The sequence below is a fragment of the Mustela erminea genome, chromosome 12 (genome assembly GCF_009829155.1).
Source record: "Mustela erminea isolate mMusErm1 chromosome 12, mMusErm1.Pri, whole genome shotgun sequence".
NCBI lineage: Eukaryota > Metazoa > Chordata > Mammalia > Carnivora > Mustelidae > Mustela > Mustela erminea.
The window spans coordinates 79,653,926-79,670,702 of record NC_045625.1 but is presented as its reverse complement, the minus strand read 5'-3'; the positions used below and the strand labels follow the sequence as shown (position 1 = coordinate 79,670,702).

Genomic DNA, 16,777 nt, shown 5'->3' with positions numbered 1-16,777 from the left:
TGATTTCTGCTGTAATCTTTATTAATTCTCTTCACCTGCTGGGTTTAGGCTTTATTTGCTGTTCTTTCCCAACTCCTTTAGGTGTAAGATTAGGTTGTATATTGAGACCTTTCTTGTTTCTTGAGACAGGCTCTTATTGCTATATACTTCCCCCTTAGTACCACCTTTGTTGCATCCAAAAGGTTTAGAACAGTTCTGTTTTCATTTTCATTTGTTTCCAACATCTTACATATATTATATTGATAAGGTCCCGGGCAGTCAGTACTGCCTCTTGTTCTCTTTTTTGGGTGAGTTTTTCCATCTTGTCATTTTGTCCAGAGAAGAATGTATAAATGAGAGAACAGAATACGAAAACAGCAACAATGACCCCAGAGAAGTATACACTAAAAATCAGAAGAGACCTGAAACCAAAACACACACACACACACACACACACACACACACACACACGTATATAAAATCAGATAGGTGAACAGAGCAGAGCAATGCACTGGATCCTGTGTATATTTTGGTTTGTTAGAAAACTACAACCCAAAATTATAAAAAAAGAAAAACTCATATTTGTATAAAAATAAAATTAAATATACTGAAAGGATAGAATATAACTGTAAAAATGAAAATTAAAAGACAAAAAAAAATGAAGGAATATAAACAGTTCAATGGAATAGAGCAATACACTATATCCTGAGAGTATTTTGGTCAGTTTTTTAGAAGAAACTCCATCTCAAAATTGTAAAGAAAAAAAAAAATTATATATATATATATATACACAAAAATAAAATTACATACATTGAAAGGGTAGAATGTAACTGGAAAGATGAAAATTTAAAAAGGCTTTAACAAAAAAAAAAAAGAAAAAGAAAAATAGAATATTATCAGACAGGTGAGGAGAACAGAGCCATACACTAGATTCTGGGTATATTTTGGTCTGTTTGTGAGAAGAAACTGTAATTGTCCCAAAATTGTAAAGAAGGAAAAATTTATATATACCAAAAAATACAATTAAATTTAATGGAAGGATAGAATGTTACTATAAAAATGAAAATTTAAAAAAGATTTTAAAAAAAGAGTTGATAAAATAAGAAATCGGTTGAAAAAGGAAAGAGAAAAAAAAATTAAAATGGAAACACTAAAGAATCATGGGGGAATAAAAACAAACAAACCATGAATTCTGTATGCTGTATTCCCCGAGCACTGGGGTTTTGCAGTTCTCTGGGACTGGAAAACTTGATCTGGGCTGGAGATGCTCACTGATCTCCTGGGGGAGGGGCCTATTGTTCGGATGCTCCGTGTCTTCGCCCAGGGTGGAATTGAACTGCCCTTGCCAGAAGCCAGGCTGAGTAATCTGCTCCCCTTTGCTCTTTGTGGCTTTTGTTTGTAGGCTTTCTGCACAGCGTTAGAGGATGAGAATGAAAATGGTGGCCTCCCGGTCTCTGGGCCAGAGGTGAAAGCTGAAAGCTTGGGGCCCCACTCCTCAGTGCGCCCTCAGGGAAAGACAGTCAGTCAGTCCTGTCTCCCCGGTCTCTGTCTACACTCTGTGTTCACCTGGCCTGTGACCCAGCATTTGCATCTCAGGCACAGAACCCCATTGGGAGTCTCCAAACCTGCAGACTCCTGGGGTGTGCACCTGTGCTGCTCCTCCTGGGGGAGGAAGGGGTTTCTCCCTGGTTCTGCTGTTTGTTGGGTTCTGGCTCAGAGAGCAGCTGCTTGACTGTGCTGTGGTTTGAGGTTTATGGCAACCCCAGGCTGAGAGGCCTCTCCTGGGCTCCCTGATTGCAGCTGGCTTCCCCTATCAGATCCCTGGGAACTCTGCTGCCCTCAGGCACCCCTGTTCTGTGACCCCAGCAATCCTGAAGCCACACTGTCCCACCTAGGATTCCACTCCATTTCAACACCTGAGCACCCTTCAAGCAGGGATGTCACTCCCTGTGCAGACTTCTGAACATTCTGATGTTGCACTCTGCTGTTCTATCACTTTCTGGTAGCTGGCTCTTGGAGGCTCCATTCTTCCAGGGTCCATCATCCCTTAGGTCGCCTGGGATTCACTTCTCCACGCTTCCTAACTTGCAGAAAGTGATCGCTTTTCTATTTGTAGGGTTGCAGCTGTTCTTTTCTTAGATTTCTGGTTGAGTCCACAGGTGCTCAGAATGATTTGATCGCTATCTAGTGAATTCCTGGGACCAGACGAAACTAAGGTCTCCTTCTCCTCCGCCATCTTGGACTATCGGCCAGTGTGTGGCTTTTAAGGGAATATAACCTGGGACCTCAATTGTAGTTATGGGGTTAAGGCAAAAAAAAATACTTAGCATTTAAGTATAGATCTAAAAAGCATTTAAGTGTAGATCTAAATTGTATAGATCTAGATCTAGATCTAGATTAAATGCTAAAAAGCATTTAAGTATAGATCTAAAAAGAAGACTACAAATCAGCCCAATTAGAGTGACGAAGCAAGTTTGCTCAGGTACAGAGTGTTTGAGAAAGAATCTATTATTTGTTATGCATTACATAAGTACTAGGCTTATTATTTAAATAGCTTATTATTTAAATAGCTTATTATTTTAATATGGGGTATATATATTCGTGGGGAGTGGAGAAAACCCTTATCAGAATTAGTGAAAAACCCGTGATATACATAGTGCTATTTCATTTGAATTGGTTCTTTATTTTATATTTGCTTTATGTAGTAACGGAAGGTAAAAACCATACATTTGTGATTAGCACAATGTCTTCCAACACTTGTTCCTAATGTAATTTTAAAGTGCATGAAAATAACTTGCCTTGCATTTTAAGTCGGCCAAACTCCCTTTCTCTTGGGGGAGATTTATTACATGACGACGCAGATCCGGTTCTCTTTATCTCCACCCAAATGGCACAAAGGCGGCTTTGAGCTCGTCATATAAATAGTGTCCTATCTGCAGATGATTTCTCTTTTAGATCAGGTCCTTAAACACCACTTGGCATGCATCTGGTCTCACTGTGTCCAGGGTGTAAACTTGAATTTCAGAGGTCTGACATACAGTCCTTCTCCCTGGCCTCTCGTTCGCAGCAGGCTAATTGTGAATTAGTGAGTTAGCCACCCTGAGTCAGAATGTCACTCCTGTGGCTTTATTTCCCTCAGGTCCTGATTTCACAGACCACAATCCACAATTGAGTGCATTGATTTAATAAAGCTCCACTGACAATTCTGATTCCTATGTTGATGTTCTTCTACTGGATTTGGGATCATTACTAATAGACCACAGATATACAAAACAAACAAACAAAAAAACAAACAAAAGAAATAAATCCTAACAGTCTACTGGGGTAAAGGACTGAACATAAAATGATCACTATTGGCTGCTAGCTATCTAAGCCTAGCAAATGGACTATTTAAAAACCTTGTCCAGGGGTGCCTGGGTGGCTCAGTGGGTTAAAGCCTCTGCCTTTGGCTCAGGTCATGATTCCAGGGTCCTGGGATAGAGCCCCGCATCGGGCTTGCTGCTCTGCGGGGAGTCTGTTTCCTCCTCTCTCTCTGCCTGCCTCTCTGCCTACTTGTGATCTCTGTCAAATAAATAAAATATTTAAAAAAAATAAAAACCTTGTCCAGAAAGGAAATTTTGCCCTTAAAATTTTCTGAGAAATACCTAGAAAATACAACTAATGCAAATTTACTTGTACTCTTTGGTTGATAGAGTTAGCAGTTTAAATGAAAACTTTCTAGGAATCTCGGAAATCCTTTGCAGGTATTTATTTAAGGGAGAGGTGGTGTCCAGGTCTGTTTGTTTGTTTTGTTTGTTTTTGTTTGTTTTGCCTGTTGTTAACTCATTTCAATAAAAATAACTGGAAATATGTAGACTCAGATATCACATTTTGTTATCTTTAGGGATTTTTGGCCTCCACATAGTTAGTGGTTGGATGGCCAAAAGATAAACCAAGCTCTTAAACGGATTCTATTCTTCAGAATTAAAAAGTATTTTTCCTAGTTATATGGGCATGACTCCCATAACTGAATCATCCAAAATAAACTAGATTAATTAGGTCCAGGATGGATAGGACGGTATACCCACAAAAGAATCACACCACATGTCAACAAAGAAATCTTCATTCTCCTATGTCAGTAGTTTTATCCTAGCTCTACCAGTCACTATTGTGCAGCTGGTAGGGTCAGTTACTTATGGTCTTTGTGCCTTAGTCCTAGTCTGTAAAATGACCATCAGTACACTGTATACACATCGAAATGTTTTTATGAGGGTGCACTGATATCAGGTTTCTAAAGTACTTGGCAAAAAATAAGCCCCTGTTTAAAAATCAGACAGGATCATGAACAACCTGCAATTTGATTTCATTGCTTATCTCTGCCATGGTGCATCCCCAGGGCCATAATTTGGAACTGGACCTTGACACCTCCCATCACCAGGAAGCATTGAGAAATGTCTGGAGACATGTTTGGTTGTCACATCTGGGGAAGGAGAACATTATACTGGTGTTTAGTGGGTAGAATTCAGAGATACTGCTAAACATTCCATAATGCCCCGTGCAATCCCAACCACAAAGACTTTTCCAGCCCCAAATGTGGGGGTTCTGCATTAGGGTGTAGCGTGCCTCTGTTTTACTGAGTGTATGTTGTATAAGGGTGTGACTTTGTGTTTTGTTCTCTGATTTACTCTCTGCTTCCTTTTCCTGTCCCCACACACTCCCCCACCGCCCCAGCCGACTCCCCCCAACACTCCCCTCCCCTGATAGGCTGTGAACTCCTTGGGCAAGTTTCGGGGCATCCCTATCACGGTCACGCTTGCATTATCTAGCCCAAGGCCTGGCCCAAGCACCTCAGCAAATGCTGAAGGATGTTTTCAAAAAATGCTTTTCTAAAAGTCCATAAAACACTAAATCTATTATTGTGGGCTATGCATAGCAACCATGTATTTTGAGCTAAAACTCAGGACATGTGTTCTGAACAAGATAGGAGAATTTTCATGGTGAAGTCAGAGCACATTTGTTTTGGAAGTAGAAAAACCGAGGTTTTAATTTTGCTCTGAGTTTACCACTTAGCCCATTACTTTGACAAGTTACAAAACTGTTGCTAGTCCTGCATTTATTCTAGGGGTGTTGTGAAGATTTCATGAGATTACCCGTGTCAGGTGCTTAGTTCAAGACCCTTATTCCTTACAGCTAGGACATTCTATGACTTTGGGCAAATTCCCACCCCCAGCTCCCTAACCGCCTGCGTCAGTAAAATAGAGACAATAACTTCTTGGCATGAGCTTCCAGGCTTTAAAGGAAACAATGATGTGCTTAGCAAAATGTAATGAACAATAACTATTATCGTTGTTATATTTTTATTTCAGTGGCAGAAAAACTCAAGAAAAGAAATAATTCTCTGCCTTGTCCTTTTCACCTGTGTCATCTCCTTTACTCATACTCCCTGAGAACAACAGGAAGGAAACAAAATGGAACAGAAGAAGGAATCCAAAGAGAGACATTAGAAGGTATTTTGCACATTCTCTAAAATAACGAGATGCATTTAGAGCTCTCTTCCCAAGAGGACTTGGACACCCTAGTTCTCATAGTTACATTGACTAGAAAGGCACATAGGCCTTTTACTTGTGTTTCTGGGCCATTCTTCAAAGTACTGAAGTATTTTCTAGGCTTTGTGACAACCAAAAGTAAATTGTGATGATTACGGTCACCTTCTGCCTATCTTTTTTTTTTTTTTTTTAATACAGAGATGAAGCTACCAAAACATTGAAAAGTTGTTTAGGTCAAACGTTGGGTGGCAGTGCAGGAGAGAGGAAATAGTATGTATGTAATATGGGAATGTCTCTTATTTGATGATGGATATGGGGAGCGGGGTAAGAGACCAGGAGACAAAAAGAGATGGTATGAGAATTAGTCAGGTTTGGTTTTGTTTCAGGGGCACAGACACAACTTACAAGGAAACTTTATTGGCTCACTGGCCCATGCCTTAGGATGGACTCATTTGGGCTGGATTGGGTTTTATGTTCGGACCTGGGGACATCTTGAGGAAGAGGGATGGAATATCGTTTTCCCGCCAGTAAGAGACGGAAGTTCGCCGCTGTGCCCAGAGGGTCAGGCACTAGGTTTACAGGTGCCCCTGAAAGAATTCCCCTAAATCATTTCTTTCTTAATCTTTCCTTCTTTCCCTTTCTTCTTTTATTTCTTTTTTTTTCCTTCTAATTTTAGTGTGGTATGAGACCACTTGTCTTATACCTCCTCCTATAGGATCTATCCTTCTGTGCAAGAAATGGGACGGTTTTTTTTAATTAATTATTTTTATTAACATATAATGCATTATTTGCCCCAGAGGTACAGGTCTGTGAATTGAAGAAATGGGAAGTTTTAAAACATCCTATTCTACCAGTGGATGCGAGAACCCCTTGCTCTGTGTTACACTTGGTAAATAACACCACGGGTTGCTTTCAGTGACCGTGAGAGTTCTTCGGATTCCAACTTGCAGAATGTTCCTCGGGGACCCTGCGATGCCCAAGTAGGTATGACAGCCATAAAGCCCCCTGAGAGATACCTGTGAAGGGCTCTTGGCAGGGGGGTGGGCTAGAATTCAGTCCTTAGAAATCAGCATTAAAAAAATTTTTTTTTTTTTTTAAATAAGAACTCAGCATTGAGATGTCCACAGAAGAGAGGGCAGATCTGGGAGTCTGTCTTGTTGGCAGAAAGTGTCCTGTCGTGCTTCATTCCCTGTGCACAGAATGTGTTCTTAATAACCATCTGTTGAATGAAGGGAACTGGGGTCACGCCAAACTCTCGGGCTCGATTTTGAGATTCAGGGTTGGTATGCAAGGGATCCTGTAGAGCTCAGAGTCACACCCTTCTGGAACCTCCAGGCCTGCTGGATGGGAGAGGGGGAATCAGTACAGGCCAGAAGTATTCACCCTTTTCTATAACCCATTCTCAACTAAAAACCTGTTGCTGAAGCTCAGTATGTAGACAGTGTAAGAGACGTCTGGTTGGAGCTGGAGGGGGCAGGCAGGGCTCCCCAAAGCTGGCCATTCACCCTTTGCCTTGCCACATGGACACCCCGTCCTGTTCCATCAAGAGGCACATGGGACAGTTGACAAAAACCAGGACCAAGACACTAGAAAGAGGGCTGTCCCTTGAAAACTAGCCTCTATCCTGTTGAGCCTACGATGGATCGTCTCTTAGAAACCAGCACATCAAAATAGAACTGCAAGAGTATTACACTAAGAGAGCAAGCCTCACGGGGTGAGTGGTCACCTTTAGTGGGATGCAAATTCAGCAGGAGATTGATGTGGGGCCACCCCAAAGGGGGTGAGAGCTGGGCCCGTGCAGGAAGCTACCGTATGGGTCCAGCATTGTCTCTTAGTGGCAATGGAGTGCAAAGAGCCCCAGGCAGTGTGGGGAGGTGTTCGTGGACTCCCTAAAGGGATATTTAAGGATAAACACCCCTGACGGGATGCCCCAGATAGAAGAAGGAAGTGAGGGAGAAGATTAAGAAGCATTGTCTTGATGTGAGGAAGCCTCGTGAGGAGCCAGCAGTCGGGCGTGGGGGGGGGCGGGGGGAGGCAGGAGACACCCATGGGAACAACTGTCAGATACCCCTTTACCCTGGATACTGATGTTTTGAGGAGCAGGTCACCTGAGGGCAGCAGCCAAGGTTGGTTTTCCTGACCCCAGCTGGAAGACCTGGGCATGTTAGAAGCTGCTTGAGAAGGTCAAGCAACCTTGACCTTCTCCATTGACCTAAAAGGATGATCTTACCAACATGGTAGCTCAGGTTTGTTTCCACATGGAGTCTCTGACTGGAAAGAATGGAAGTCAGCTGGGAGACTATGAAGCCTGCCAGGCCTCCAGCCCCTTCCCTCCCGGAAAGTGTTCTGGGTTCTGCAGGCTGACACGTTTGGATGGAAGTGTGAGTTCGCTCAGCAAATCTGCTAACCAGGTTTGCCCCATCAGACATATCTGGGGACTTCGCTGAGTCTTCTCACAGGGAAAAGGAGAGCAAAGAAGGCTTGATACAAACCTTGACTTTATTTTGGGATAGAAATTATGGATTTCTCTCCTCTTTTCTCTAGGGGAATGGTCAGTTTTGGGGTCGAGCTGGTGAGGCCTGTCTGGGGTGGCTCTCCCTGGGAGCAGGTGTGTCTGCGATCTCCCCATATTCCTCAGAAGTGGCTCTGCAACCCCAAAGCCACTCTCAGACATTGATCCAGCTTTGTGTTCTCCTCAGTGCTTACAACCAGACAAAATAGTGTGTATTTATTTGTCTGCTTCTGTGTTATCTCTGCCTCCCTCCCTAGAACACGTGCTGAGGGAGAGCACGGACTTTCTCAGGATTCCTCGCCATGTCCCCAGCTAGAACAGTGACTGACGGGCGCCTTGCCATGTGTTCTCAGTGTTTCCCTTCCTCATTTCACTACTCAGCCTACGGATTGGGCACCATCCTTATCCCCGTGTTATAGGAAACAACTTTGCCCTTAACTTGGTCAACATCCCACAGTGACAACTGATGAAATCAGGATTTGAACTCTGGGCTTCCTGCTCCCAAGCCTCCAGACTTTCAATCCCCTTTCCTCATCTGCCAAGTTTCTGTTGAATTAAAACCACTCTCTTGATGAAGAAATTATTTGCAAGTGTTTTATGGGCGGTTGGTTTTGTGCCTCTGTTGCTGCATAAAACGAACGGTGGTCCCGGTGACGGGGGAGCTGGGTGCGGTGCCACAAGTCCGCGGTCCTCAGTGTTCAGAGGGCTTGGGCAGGGAGGTTCTGCAGAGCTTGAGTCTGTCTGGGTGTGGAGGTTTGAGAAAGGAGGGCAAACAGTAAGAGAAAAGAAGTTGAGTTAACAAATGAACAAACAAACCCAGCAATGAAGAAAGGAATAGTTATTTGTTGGTGGAGTAAAATCAGGTAAGGGCAGAGGGCGTACCCCGTGCTACCCTCAGTAACCTGGCCACCCTCTTATTCAGGACTCTGATGAGAATAGGGAAAGCCTTGAGGTTCCTGTCTCCTCATTATTATTTTATTTTTTTTCAGCTTCATTAAGATATCACTGAAAAATAGAACTTATATACCTTTAAGGGGTATAATGTGATGGTTTGGTGTGTGTAAGTATTGTGAAATGGTCACCACAAGTCAGTTAACATATCCATCATCTCCCGCAGTTAGCTCCCCACCGCCCCCCTTTTTGGGGTCCTGAGGAAAGTGCAAATCTCCTCTCGGCTTATTTCACGTCTCCAGTGCAATATTAGCAATAGTCGCCACGCTCGACATTCGATCTCCAGAATTTCTTCATCTTGTAACCGGAAGTGTGTCGCCTTTGACTAGTACCTCCTCATTTCTCCTACCCTCCAGGTCCCAGAAGCTACCGTTCCCCGTCGGGTTCTGTGACTTCTTCCAGTCTCTTTACTCCTTCCTGCCACATTTTGACTGGTTTCAATGGAGCAGAATCAGGCATGTCTCTGTGGAACACGCTCAGAGGTTTTGGAGGATGTCTTGCGTACCCCTTTTTTAACCTGGTAAGTGGGACTCTCCGAAGCCACTCCAGGGTTGGAAAGCCAGCTTCATAACTTACTCAGCACATGACTTACCCTTTTTTTTTTTTAAAGATTTCATTTATTTATTTGATAGAGACACAGCAAGAGAGGGAACACAAGCAGGGGTAGAGGGAGAGAGAGAAGCAGGTTTCCTGTCGAGCAGGGAGCCTGATGCGGACCTTGATCCCAGGACCCTGGAATCATGACCTGAGCCAAAGGCAGACGCTTAATGACTGAACCTCCCAGGTGCCCAGGGGATTAATATTCTTCATCCCCTCGTGATGTTACCAGAATGATGAAAAATTGTATAAAATACACACACACGCCCCCCACCTAGTGCCATGCCTATGGCTCAGTAAATACAGCTGTCATTCATATGAGAAGGCAGAAATAAAGCTGAAACAAAATATGGTTGGTGGGGGATAGATGTCCCAACGGGATTGTCTTGGTTAACAGAGTGTTTTTAAAAAGATTTATTTATAAAAAGGATTTATTATTCATAAATATTTGTATATTTATAAATATTATCTACTTATTTTTTTGCATGGGGGGAGGGGCAGAGGGAGAGAGAGAATCTCAAGCAAATTCCCCGCTGAGCACAGAGCCCGAGGCAGGGCTGGATCTCAGGACCCTGAGATCATGACCTGAGCTGAAGCCAAAAGTCAAGCGCTTCACCGACTGCACCCCCTGGGCACCCCATGATTTTGAACAGGATTAATATGGGCAAACAATGTTCAGAGCTGCAGCTCACCTTTCTCTTCCCACCTATGTTCAAGGAAAACAGTTTGCTAACATCCTGTGTTTCTGCTGAAGGGCAGGGCTGTTCGAGAGCTTCTGTATTTATTTGACTCTTAGGCTTGGACAGTGTCTCGGTTGGATTCGTGTCCTGTCAGACAGTTACGGGTTCTTCACTTTTTTCGAAATTGCTTTGGAGGATTTATAGAATCTTGTTATTTTGCTGTGAGATGCTGGACGTTGGAGTGGCTTGTCACAGATTGAGGTGTTATGCTTGCAGTGAGTTGACAAAAGCACACGGATGTCCCTGGGGTTGATTGTAGATGCCATACAGCACAAGAAACCAGGTCCCCACAAGAAGAGGAGATAAACACTGACAAATTCCACGTTAGAATCACGACAGCTTTCATCTGCTAGTTCTCTTGATCATAATTATATCTGAATGTTGTGGGTGTGCCTTATGTGATGCGAGAATCAGGAAATATACAGAAAAAATGGCTGAGCTTATTTAATATTTAGGTAAATGTATTTCTTTGAGCTGGCTTTGAAGTATAATGCACTTCTGCATTGGTGGCAAAGGTTACAAAGCTAATAACGTTTCATAAGGTCCCGTAGACCAGATTACATATGCAACATATCTCTTCTGGGCTGAGGCTGTTAAATGCAAGTGTGCCTTGTTCACCTACCTCTTCCCTTAAAGTGGTGACCTTGACGGTTCCATGTTCTGAGGGCAGAGCTACTGGAGGCACAGGGGCTGCCATGCCCACCAAAGACTGTGTATGAGTAATCAGCCCTCACCGTGCAGACACTGAGATCTTGAGGGTTTTCTGTTACGGCAGCATTATATACCAGACCTCACTAAATGGGAGAATTAAGAAACTACCCATGGGACAAAGCCACAGGAGAAGAAAACAGTACAAAAAGAAAGGCCGTATAAGGTCATCCTTCAGAAACTGAACTGAGTTTGAGTTCAGGGTCAGCCGTAGCCTGTGACTTTACATAATACCACTAAACCTGTTTTCTGTAAAGTGGGAATAAAAATAGGATGTGCTTCAGAAGGCTGTGATACGGCGCCTGGGTGGCTCAGTCGCTTGGCCGTCCGACTCTCGATTTCAGCTCAGGTCATGATCTCAGGGCTATGAGGTCGAGCCCTGTGTCAGGCTCCATGCTCAGCACAGAGTCTGCTTGTGATTCTTTCTCCCTCTGCCTCTGTCCTCCTCGTTCTCTTTCTCAAATAAATAAATAAATAAATAAATAAAATATTTTTTAGAGAGAAGGTTGTGGTAGGAATAAATGAGGCAATTCATGCAAAATCACCAGGTTTTGCATAGTTCCTGGCACATAATAAGCCCTTAATAAAATGCCTGATAGCACAAACTTAAAAAAAAAAAATACAAAAACTCATCCTGCTTTGTTCAGGATATCTGTCAATATTGTGAAAGCCAGATCAGGCCCAAGTATAAAGGAGAGGTTCTTAAGATCTACAGATGGATTTTAGAGGGTGAGTAAACCCCATAAAATTATACACAAAATTGCATAAATAAACGTGCACTTGTCAAAATAGAGTGAATCCTAAGTGGGAGTTTTGAGAGCAGATCATAGGAATGGAAAATCGAGTTTGGACATAAAAGATACTGCAGTGAAAGTATAGATAAGGCACAAAGACTCATTGGATTATTGGGAAGTTCAAGGATTCAGAAAAATTAATCTGGGAATCTGCAATGGCCCAAGCTCAAAGACTTTTGGCTCTGATCATCTGCGTTACTTGAGACTGCGCGTGTCTCCTCCCACCTTAGAGGGGCTCCTGTGCTCCAAGGGATATTTCTGCTCAGCCCACTGAGCAGTGCAGACTCTGGGCTCATGTCACGGCCCCCAGGCCCCAGCTGCGGTGACCACTATGGCCAGTTTCGTAACAGGTTGGGAACTGAGCCAACCAATAATAAAGCCCTTGTGGGTTAAGCCGCTGCCTTCGGCTCAGGTCATGATCTCAGGGTCCTGAGATCGAGTCCCGCATCGGGCTCTCTGCTCGGCAGGGAGCCTGCTTCCCTCTCTCTCTCTCTCTCTGTCTCTCTGCCTGCCTCTCCATCTACTTGTGATTTCTCTCTGTCAAATAAATAAATAAAATCTTTAAAAATAATAATAATAATAATAATAAAGCCCTTGAAAATAATCACATCATCAATGGGATTTGTTTTATTTCAATGGAAGCTTTGAAAATGAGGCAGCAGAGGGTAAGAATGCTGGCTCTGAGGTCAGCTCGCTTAACCGAAGTATCCCAAGCTAGACCCTGCTCAGGTACCACTGAATTCACGAATGATACTATCCAGACTTTCCTTTTCCATCCGCCGGTTTTACTTTTCTTTGTGAGTTGACTTCATTACTGGGCTCTCGTCATGGAGGATGTAATTTTATAACCAGCAGAGCAAAAGTTTCAGCGAAACCACTACCTATTGTGTTGCGAAGGAGGTACTAAGCCATAGGGGGATCTGAAAGAGCTAACCCAAACCCAATGGTACCATGATGGAAATCTCTGTTATCGAAAGGGTTGGCGTGGGTGATATGAAGAAGTCAGGAGGAAGATTTGTTTGAGTCAAACTGTTTGTGAGAAAGTGTGAGTGGGGAAGCTTGAAAGGAATCACTCTGAGAGACAGACATTATACATATAATGCAGTTTTCCCTGCTACTGAAATCTCAACGGTGAGAAAAAAGTTGCCTAGCTTCTCTAGAAACAACAAAGAAGAATTGCTGTGATGTTAGGCTTGTATTTCTAAGCTCTGACAACAAGAATGATGCATAAGGGTTTCTCCTGGATTGTGTAAGGCTTTCCTAAGGCCGCCGTAACAAAATACCAAACCCTGGGTGGCTTTAACAACAGAAATTTATTTTTTCAGTTTTGGGGACCAAAATCCATGATCAGGATTAGAGCATGCTTGGTTTCCCCGGAGGCCTCTTTCCTTGGCTTGGAGACAGCCACCTTCTTGATGTGTCGTCAGGTGGTCTTTCCTATGTCTGTGTCGGGGTCCTAATACCTTATTGTAAGGACACCTGTCATACTGGCTCACCCTACTCACCTCATTTTGACTTAATTACCTCTTTAAAGGCCATTTCTCCAAATACAGTCCCATTCTGAGGTACAGGGGGTTAGGACCTTAATGTATAAATGGAGTGGGGGAATGGGGCAGAAGTCAGCCCATAACAGACCGTGTGTGGCCAAGACTCATGAGAAAGCACCAGGGTCACTGTCTTAGATCCGATCCAAAGAGAAAAACTGAATTGTGGACAGTTTGTGGCTGTGGTAAGAATAAGGTTGAAAGCGTGATGAAGTATTCATCTGGTCGAGGGCATGAATGGCATGAGAGCCCCAGCACGTGGTCTCCAAAGAACCCATGAAAATGCCCTCAAGAGAAAGTCAGAAGCAGAGAGAATGAAGCCTGAACACAACAGGGTCAGTCAAGTGAGGCCTTTCTTCCCACCAGACTTCTGTCTCCTCTTGCGTTCCACCCGGTCCCTGGCTCAGATTTGACCCTGAAGGGGAAGAGATCTGCTTATCAAGTTGGGAAAGGAAGAAACAGACGTATATTTGGGAGAAAGTGGTAAATAAAAAGAAAAGATCATTTCTTCCTCTTTTCCAGTCCATACACTTTTATCTTGTCACCAGCTGTAGTTAGCAGTGGATGGGTAGCCTTAACTTTAACTCACAAAGGGGATTTGACATTCTACATGTTGAATTACATCTTAAAAATATGAAGAACTTCTCACTCCTTGAGAGCGAAAAAAATTATACGTCTCTTAAAGTTTTGTGCAGGATCCGAACTTCTCCCATAAAATACATTTTGGGGGGAGAGGGGAGATCAAGATAAAAATGTACACCGATTGTATCCCCTAAATCTCGTTCATTCTGTGTGCTGGATGTATTAGTTATCATTCTCCGAAGTTCCAGCAATAATCCCAGGTAGGGGTCTGATTGGCTGAGTTAGGACCAGGTGCCTAACTCAACACCAATCCTCTAGCCCAGGAAGATAAGAATTCAATCAGAGTTGACCAGATTGGGATCAGTGCCCATCCCAGAAGTTAGAGCAAATGTATGGGTTCCACCTTTCCTAATAAAGTGAGAATGAAGTAAAGCTGATTCCCCAATTAATACTACGTTGGCACAAAAAAACAACTACCAACAAAGTTTATAGCAGCAACTCTCAAACTCTCAACTTACTTCCAAATTCAAGGTGTAAATATTTCATGTTTAAAAAAGGTATAGGTTCTGTGATACTGGGAAAAATACCGGTGTACAGATCAGCAATCCTAGATTCTAGTGGTGATATTGCCATTAATGAGCTGGTGGACCATTTCACTTCACCTCTAGGACCCTCAGTTATCTTCTTCTATACAATCAGAGGTCTGGGCTACAGTGTATACTTGATTCCCTCCCACTTAACAACTCTATGCCAGGTACAGAATGATTTTATGTTTCTAGAGGGAGGATTTTGACTTTGCAGTCATTTTATGCCGACATCCTCCTCAAATCTACAGCAGACGATCTGTCATGACCAGCAAAGCCGTGCGGAGTTAATTGCAACGTGGATGACTTACAGAGACAGTTTAATTTCAGTGCTTCTCTTTTACCTGCTGGGTGTAATCATGTCATAGCTGCCGACATTGGTTTGATTCCAAAAAAGCTTATAAACCAGGAGAAGATCAGATGGGACGTTTCTAAGCCCAGCAAAACCACTCTTTTTCTTTCAATCGCACCATCTGCCTAATGGGAAAATCCTACCTAGTTTTACCCCTCCAGAATGTGACTCAAAATGACTGGAGAAAAAAAAATGTGAATGCAACGAGAGAGGGAGTATCCTGCAATCCGTTAATATCCTCTGCCGAGTCATTTTGTACCCATTCTTGCAATTGGAGATCACAGGATTCTTGACAACCTAATAGCATTTCATGCCAATAACGTCCAGACTGCCTGTTTGTTTGATGTCATTCGGAATGTGCAATTATCCCAAGGGCAGGCTGGAGCTAAACTTTGTCATCTTCCCTCAGCCCTTTCTGCCGGGGGAGGGGTGAGGGAGGGGGAGGCTGTGATGGACTTTTTGGTTTCAGTTATGCAGAGGTTCAGGATTGGTAAGATTCGAAGCTTTTCCCTTGCAGAATGTTTGCTGTTGTACATCCTGTTGGGGGAGGGGTTTTGTTTTTGTTTTTTGTTTTTTCTGGCTCTTTCATAAAGGCCGTTTTGCTTCTAATTTTTATTTGGATGACAGATCCAGAAATTTCCGCATTGTTCTATGTCCATCACCATTTGGACCTTCTTCTGAAGCTCTTGTCCCTCTTTAAGGTAGAAAGGGGTTAGCGATCAGCTTCTCAAGCCCCAAACAGAGAGGGATCTCCGTGGGACGGGTGCACAGACAGCCGCTTCGGTCTGCCCCTTTCATTCTTACACTGTCCCCACGCACCCTGCTCGATGCTCTACCTACTATTTAGAAATGGTAAGAAAACAAATAAGAGTCAATAGGTCAGAGTTCTGAAGGGAAACCGAGCATCCCTGAGGGAGCGATGTTACGGGGCCTCATTCCAGGAACACGGAGCGCTGTACCCCTTGCTTGGCATCCCTTCCCCATGCGGAGCCCACCCCAGCAGCTCTCCTTCGCCATTTAGGGACACTGTGAAGGGGAAATGTCACACCGTCTCTGGGCAGAGTACCGCCTCGCTTCCTCCTTTCTGCTCTTTCCCCAGGACTGAGCTACTGCCCTTTGCCATAGCTGCTTCTCCAGCAGGCTCTGACGTTCATTTATTTTAGATTTTATTTATTTGTTTATTTATTTGACAGAGAGAGAGAGACAGAGAGAGAGGGAGCACGAGCAGGGGCAGAGGCAGAGGGAGAAGCAGGCTTCCGCTGAGCAGGGAGCCCATCGTGGGACTCAATCCCAGGACCCTGGGATCAGAACAGGAGCTGAAGGCAGATGCCTAGCAGCTGAGCCAGCCAGACGCCCCAGGCTCTGACTTTAAAAGTACAGCGAGGGAAAGAACAATTACTGCTGGAAGGGTGCTGTCTAGGAGCCCTGAGTAATAAAGTCAGAAGATTTCAGCGTAATCTTTGTGCCATTACGCCTTACCTGTGTGAACTTGAACGAGTCCGTCAATCTCTTAGAAGTTAGGATTTCAGATATCCAGTGGGATAACAGGAACTTCCCAGCTCACTTCATGAGGTGTTGCAAGAATCAAAGACAATAAAGTGTGTCTATCATATAAAATGCAGCAAAAATGTGAGCTGTCACGAATAATTTCGTAGTTAATGATTTCCAAGCCAACTTTTTTACGAGTCCTGGACTGTGAGCTGAAAACAAGGCAGAGCTAGTTACTTACATGAATTCTCGTAACTCTCCCAAGTTTTCACTGTTCTACCTCCATCTCAGCGAGCAGGTGAAGAAAGTGAAACCTAGAACGGTTATTCTACCCAAAGTAGCTCAATTATTTCACATCAGAGGCAGGAACTGGCTCTTTGAAGCAAGTCTGGGCAGTGCTAGAGTTACGTCTCTTGTGCAA

At 43.6% G+C, this 16,777-nt stretch overlaps 1 long non-coding RNA gene across 3 annotated transcripts in view; it reads left to right on the top strand.

The window, feature by feature from the left end:
• The window catches only part of LOC116570881, a 34,362-nt gene that overhangs the window by 15,164 nt on the left and 2,421 nt on the right, over positions 1 to 16,777 (top strand). For 2 of the 3 annotated variants that reach the window (XR_004277589.1, XR_004277591.1), the window contains 4 exons: positions 5,325 to 5,465; positions 6,302 to 6,488; positions 8,049 to 8,112; positions 9,324 to 9,549. This is a non-coding gene — a long non-coding RNA (uncharacterized LOC116570881). Of the gene's footprint in view, positions 1 to 5,324; positions 5,466 to 6,301; positions 6,489 to 8,048; positions 8,113 to 9,323; positions 9,550 to 16,777 lie in introns of those variants that run through there. The other variant, XR_004277590.1, reaches the window with a different exon arrangement.